Below are 7,768 nucleotides of genomic sequence, written 5' to 3'. Positions count from 1 at the left end.
TCCCGAAGTGTTTCCCCTTGTGATACACAAGGTTTATCAGGGGACAAGTACCAAGAATGAACAAAAAATGCCCGATATACACAGGATAACTGAAAACTGGAGCTCCCCAGTCCTGCTGTAGTCTGTGATGAGATCAATACATAATACTCAGATCACACAAATGGCGCACAATGAGATGCTAAAAGATCTAACTTATCTGATAAAGATGGACGTCATTCTCTCACAGACCCGCATGCATGGCTGCAGGGCTCCAGGGGCCTATGATACAGCTCCATCTGATCATTCAAAAGTGCTCACTTTTAAATGTAAGATCCTGGGTGGGCTAAACCCCCATAGGATGGATCATTACTTCAGGACTGCCCATCCCGGTCAGGTGACCCGGGTATGCGTCGCTATTGGTGAGATCCTTTATCTCCCCCCTCTTTTAAACACCTCGTCCTCCCAATATTGGCGATCTGTCCAAAGTTCCAGGCTAGATAGCCATGTATATTGTCAGCGCACACAAAAGCGCAGCCTCAGCACAAACCCTAATACCGTGCTGAATGGCTGCGCCGGGAACACACAGCGGTCACGTGACAGCCCCAAACAGGGCTGTGCGGTCCACCAAACTCATGCATGGAACGCAGAGGCCGCGGTAGTAAACCCACACTCACGGATCCTGCGATACTACGCCAGGGGCACACAACGTGGTCGCATCATGTGACTCCAAACATGGCTGTGCTCTCCACTCAAAGTCGATGTGGAGTGCAAAATCGATCATAGCAAAAATAACAGCACAGCATAGAGGGAAGGTATTCAGCATTAACCCGATAGGTGCCATACTACATATTATCACTAGAGAGGGCCAATTAAGCACAGAAACATGGTGTGTCCTTAAGATATACAGATAACGGCAGCACAGTAAATGATAATAATAAAATGTTCCTGTACCCTCAACACACAATAACCATAAAATATTGGGGGTACACTGGTCATATAAACACCCATTTCTACATATGGCTTACACAAGAATTACTATATGCATCATCCTATGTAGTATATCATATGTATTAAGGCAGATTGCCTGGATTTGTGGGAGGGGCTGAGGTCCGCCTCCAGCCTATTTAGGGCACTCCCCTTACCTGGCTCCTGCATCATTGAGGTCTGAGCTTTTGAGAGAGGAGGTCGCTTGTGGAGTGTCTGGAGAGTTGCCTGCGAGTCGCTGAATTTCTGGGAGTTTTTCGTTGCCATCAGTTCTGGATTTGGAGCATTTCGGTTCTATTTTTCCAGCTTTACTCAGGTTCACTGGGGGTCACGTTTTGCCCGTTAAATTGCGAGTCATCCATACGGTGCAGCCGGGGCCTCACGGTTGCCCCCTGTACCGGTTCAATTCATTTCACCAAACGCTGCACCAATGTCACTGTTTTCTCATACAAGTCACCAGTATTTCATTTCTGTCACGCCTTGTTCATGCACAATTTGTCTACACCGTACCACTATTCCGGTCAGCACCCCTGCGGCAAGCATGCAGTCGTTTCCTGGGCAATCCCCCATTTCTGTTAATTTCATTTCACCAAACGCTGCACTAATGTCACAGCTTTCTCGCCCAGGTCACCAGCATTTCATTTCTGTCATGTCTTGTTCATGCATAAATTTACCTACACCGTATCACCACTCCGGACAACACCCCTGCGGCTGCAGGCAGTAGTTTCTGAGTCATCCATACGGTACAGCCGGGGCCTCACGGTTGCCCCTGTACCGGTTCATTTCATTTCATCATACGCTGCACCAATGTCACGGTTTTTCTCATACAAGTCACCAGTATTCATTTCTGTCACGCCTTGTTCATGCGCAATTTGTCCACACCGTACTACCATTCCGGTCAACACCTCTGCAGCATGCGGCATGGTTTCTGGCCTAATCCCCCATTTCTGTTTCATTTCATTTCATAGACGCTGCGCAATGTCACGGCTTTCTCACAGTCACCAGCATCTCATTTTGTCATGTCTCGTTCAAGCAATCTTCCCACAGGCAACACTGCGGTCAGCACCCCTGTGGTTTCCAGGCTCGTTCCCCATTTCCTTTTCAGTCCATATCACCCCACAATCATCCACATTCATGCCCCCCCCCCCTCCTTATGTTCATGTGCACGGCTGCAGGAGCTCAAATGCGTATGAGTTATTTCATACGGTACAGCAGGGCCTCACGGTTGCCCCTGTACCGGTTCATCTCATTTCATCAATGCGCACCAATGTCACGGTTTTCATACAAAGTCACCAGCATTCATTTCTGTCGCACCTGTTCATGCGCATTTGTTCACAAACCGCACCACCATTCCGGTCAACAGCTCTGGCAGCATGCGGCCAATGGTTCCTGGATTAAAACCCCCGGTTCTGTTGTTCTTTTCACACACGCTGCACCCATGTCACGGCTTCCCACAGCAATCACCGGCAGCTCATTGCTCTCATGCCTATTCTGGCGTCTCCCCACAGGACCGACACTCCGGTCAGCACCCTGCTGGTTCCAGCCCCATTCCCTATTTCTGGGTTATTTCATTTCACCCCTCAACATCCAACATCCAACATTCATGCCCTCCCCCCCCCCCCCCCTCCTCGTATTCAGGTGCACAGCACAGGGGCCAGCTGCGGTGCACCCGGCACACCCCCTATTCATTTAAACCTCCACTGGGCTTACCGCTGCACAGACATCCCCTCCCCACCGCCTCCTGCCTGGTTTGCCGCTCCTCCTGCCGCGCGGCCGATGGCGCCCGGCCGCGTCCTGGTGCCGGGTCTGCGCATGCGCGGTGATTCCGTCGGCGCGTGCGCGGTGTCCCGGCGGCCGTGGTGGGACTCCGGACGGATGGGAACAGAAATAAATGGCATTTCATTCTTATATGCTCCAAGATGTTACTCTTCACAAACAATCACATAAACTTCCAAGCATGCTCCACATGATTCACACAACTTCGCCAGCAACGTTCATGCCCCCCCCCCCCCGTATTCACGTACACAGCTACAGGGGCCAGCGGCGGTGCAACCGGCACACCCCCTATTCATTGCAACCTCCTCTGGGCTGACCGCTGCACAGACATCCCCTCCCAAACCGCCTCCTGCCTGTTTGCCGCTCCTCCTGCAGCGCGGCCGATGGCGCGCGGCCGCGTCCTGGTGCCTGGTCTGCGCATGCGCGGCCGGGGTTCTGCGCATGCGCGGCGATTCCGTCGGCGCATGCGCGGTGTCCCGGCGGCCGTGCGCGCCGCATCTGTCCGGCCCGGCTGGTCGGCTGAGCTCAGGGGGCTCCAGTCACACAGGGGGCCCCTCCTGCGCAGGTTGCAGGGGGGCCTTCCAGCACGCCCCTCCAAAGTCAAACATCACCCCAGCAGCCCCACACAAAAAAAATAAAAAACGCACATTCCCACTTGTGCATGGCCATGCGCCACGCGCTGGTCTCTTCTCACACCAGGCGCAAGCTATCATTTCATAAACAACCGTCATGATCCTCCGGGTCATGCACATGTACCATGTACATTGTCACATTTCATCACACTATCTTATGTCTACCCTCCCCCTTTTTTTCAGGCGGTCAACCTATATTGTATTTTGCACTACCATGTATCCGGAGAATTTTTTCTTACCACCAGGTATGTTCACCTGCTCATTAACAAAAGTCTTCCTTACATTTCGAATAATCCCATTAGGGTCAGCGTGCTGGCTTTAGGGGCACCATCATCCCACCAGGTTACCCCCTTCTTGGCTTCGCCAGCAGTTAGTGGTCCCGCGAGGCCGACACCCCGCCTCAAACGTACAGAGGCACCCGCCCAACGCGCCACCTCGTTAGTAAGCCGCCTCGCGTGTTGCATAGAGAGGGCCTCACCTGTCACTCCCTTCCCCTAGTCCTGTCTTACAGTCACCGAGAGGCCAACGCTCCTGCCACTACCACAAGTGGCCTCATTAACCCCTCACGCCAAATCATAGGTAGAGCCTCTCAAGCCGCTTGGCAAATTAGCAGGGCCTCATCTGTCACCATGCAAGTATAATTTTTCGCCATCCGGCCTAGCTAGCTTGCCAGCACGATCCTGTGTTTCCCCAAGCTAATCAACTGTTTTGTTTTACCATGTCTCTGGAAGGGATAGAGAACTTCTCCCTACCTGGCACCCCTGCTAGATCCGTCACTGCTACCCAGGGAGACGGTCTAGCCAGTCCAGCACCCATCAGATCCTGGACAATCCCGCGCATAACGACGGAGTTAAGGTGACTGCATGTTCCCTTCCCCACCACGGCGAGGGAAGCAGAGCTTTTCCGGCTGCTGCGCACGCCAATCGATAACAGGGAGGCAGGGGAAGGACCTAGCCAGTCCAGCACAGGGGATATACATACCATGCTGTCCTCCCTAAATGTCATCCATGTCTAAAGTCAACGCCAGGTTGGAGAGGCTGGAATCGGTCACCGCGACCCTCTCCTTGGCAGGGCCACCACCGGCAGAGTCACCGGCGCCGGCCGGATTGCCAGTGATCACGTCGACCGTTAGCCTGGAGGACCAAGAAGTCAGCCCGGCGCACATAATACCGGAGGAGGAACCTGGGGTACCCATCGCCACCAAGAAGACAGAAGGGCCAGACACGGTCATCACCTTTCCTGGGTACCCAGTTGGATTCAGCCTCAATGCAAGCCAGTTTGCCATCCGGGAAGATCCAAGACATTCTCGCCCACATAGACAACTACCTTCAACTCAGCACCGGCAACCGCAAAGAACTGCAGTCCCTGTTGGGCTCCCTGATCTTTGCCATGCGCATCCACCTCAGGGTCGCTCATTTATATCACGGCTCCTGCACCTCTCCCCTTTCTCCTACACGACTCGCACGGGGTGTCCCTGGATGCCCACGCTGGAGGCAGCTCTGGGCATGTGGGGGAGATTTCTGTCCACCTGGAGTGGCGGGGGCTTGTTTCTCCCTCAGCCGTCGGACTCTTCCCCCTCTATCTGGTCAGATGCGGCATCTACCACAGGCTTCGCGGCCATTTTTGGGAAAGATTGGCTGTGGGGCAGCTGGCCTCCTGCGGTCCGGGGTTTGGAGGGATTCTCCGCTGCCTCAGCGCTTTTCAAGTTCTACCCCATCGGGGCGGCTGCCGTAGCGCGGGGTCATTCAGGGGCAAACATGTCGGTCCGGTGCTATTCAGACAACCATACGACCTGCCAGTTCATCAACAGGATCGTTCCAAATCTCTCACAATCGTGAGGTTTCTGCGGAGACTTCCTTGGTTGGTCGCTTGCAATAATTTCTTCTCACATTGTTTCCATGTCCCGGGGGTGGGCAATACGGCAGCTGACAGTCTGTCTCGCGTCAAATTTCAGGCATTGCATCAAGCTCTCCCATCAGCGTCACCCACGGCCTCCATCACTCCATCATTTCAAACAGCTCATTCTGGATTAGAAGGCATCATGCGGCATAGCCAGTCTTTGTCCCGCTTAGCACTATCAGACGATACACATAGAACACACGACAGAGCGTTCACACTATTCAACAGGTCCTGTTGGAACACAACATCACGCACCCTTTTGTCATGACGTCTCTTCCGGGGTTGGCTTCTTTTTGCCACCTCAAAATCATGTCATACAACACCATCAAACTATATCTCACTGGCATTTCAACATCATATGCTAATCACACACCCCAATAACATCAGCTTCATGTCCTCGCACCAGATCAAATCCATACTCAGAGGTATTCAGGAAACGGAAGCCGCACGTCCAGCCCAGAGGCTACCCATAATCAATCATATCTTCAAAGCATTATCCGACTTACTGGACGCCACGCCTCTTGAAACAGATACCAACTCCATCATCAAAACAGCAATTTACTTGGCCATCTACGGATTCCTGAGTTCCTGGAAATTCACTACAGCCTCCACGACCCGAACCTCACCTTGTCTTCTTGTCTCCCACTTGTCAAAACACATGGTTCACTACATCCTGTCCTTACCTCACTCCAAGAATAGTCAGCACTTACCCGTCAACATTTCATTACCCCACGCACAACAGATGGTGTCCAGTCAGGATCCTGGATGCTCACAATCAGCGTCACAAGTTCTACCCTCTCAACCGCTACTTCAACTACATGGTTCGGTACTCACCACCATCACCTTGATGACCCATGCCGGGTCATCCCTCACACAACTAGGCCTCAACGCAGCCAACTACTCAGGGCACTCCTTTCGCATTGGAGCCACGTCCACGGCCTCCAGTGCCAACATCCTCACTCATGTCATCAGGGGATTGGGGCGCTGGGAGTCATCCGCTTACGCGCAATACATTCCCAATCCAACACAAGATTTAAGAGTGGCTTTCCAAAACATGTCGGGTTAAGCCATTGATACATCAATTGGTTACAATAAACTGGTTATTTCCATTTTTGCCCTCTTCTTTCTCAGGCCTACCTCATCCTCGGTTTCGGCACACCACAACCGACTGCACTCATTCCCTGCTTTCCCAGGGCTCTTCACTGTACTACCGTAAGCCCCTTACACAAGTATTAAGGCAGATTGCCTGGATTTGTGGGAGGGGCTGAGGTCCGCCTCCAGCCTATTTAGGGCACTCCCCTTACCTGGCTCCTGCATCATTGAAGGTCTGAGCTTTTGACCCTCCCACCACTCCACTCATTTACAACTCATTTCTTCCATATCTTTTCCTTGGGTAGGCCCTCTTCTTTCTCAGGCCTACCTCATCCTCGGTTTCGGCACACCACAACCGACTGCACTCATTCCCTGCTTTCCCAGGGCTCTTCACTGTACTACCGTAAGCCCCTTACACAAATATATATATATATATATATATATATATGTAGCAAGGCCGATTCATTGGCCTGTATTTGTGGGAGGGGCGTCCTGGCCTATATCTGGCTCATACCTCTCTCCATGTTACATCGGACGGCAGCGGTGTTCCTGTTACAGCGTCTCCTAGGTAACACAGCGTCACTTCCGGTCGGCGCTTCCTCCGGCGTCCTGGTCCTCCTCGTGCGGCGGGTAAGTAGCTGCTGCCTCAGCGCAGCTTCGGTTCGTCAAGTCCGGTCGGTGGGGTCGGTCCCTCTAAGGTAAGAGAGGGACATCCCCACACCGGAGCGGCAGTCTGGCAGCACGCCCCGCTCCCACGTGACTCGCACGTAGGTAGCAGGAGTCAGCGAGACTTCGATTCCTTCAGTGTTCCTCCGTCCAGTTTGTTTCATTTTCTCAGGGGGATATTGCTAGAGGCTTGTGAGAGAGAGGGGGGGCATCAATAGCTCGACTCATAGTAGGTAGTATGTGTGAAGATGTCTGTGCAGCTCTTCTTGGTTGGCCTGGAAACCTCCTGACTTTTGACCTCATAAGATCAAGGTGATATTAGTCGCAGCACTTGTGTTTTTCAGTTGTCAAGCAGATGTACCTTTAGAGACGCCCATAAAAAAAAAAAAAAAAAAAGAGCGTGCAGACAGCATTTGGTGGGGGGCAAAGTCTGGCACGGGCCGCCGTGCTCTTAGTTAGGTAGGGGGGGGGGTTGCCATGCCATGCAGTGTGGTGGTACTGAGTTGTTTGGGTGCCGTGCCCCCAGTAACAAGCACCCCCAAAACGTTTGGCAGCAGGGGCGCGCCGGAGCCTTCACATTGCATGGCACTAATTCATTTTTTCTGTGGTAGTTGGGCAGGTTTTTCAGGTACCTGTCTTCATACACCTGGCTTATCACTTAGTTAGCTGTGTTTTCTGGCGCTGGCTCGTCAGCCGTTCAGCCAACTCCGCGATTTCTCCCGGTAATCGGACAGTCGTAC

The sequence above is a fragment of the Bufo gargarizans genome, chromosome 1 (assembly GCF_014858855.1).
Source record: "Bufo gargarizans isolate SCDJY-AF-19 chromosome 1, ASM1485885v1, whole genome shotgun sequence".
Classification (NCBI taxonomy): domain Eukaryota; kingdom Metazoa; phylum Chordata; class Amphibia; order Anura; family Bufonidae; genus Bufo; species Bufo gargarizans.
The sequence above is the reverse complement of the archived record's forward strand: the minus strand, read 5'-3'. Positions refer to the sequence as shown.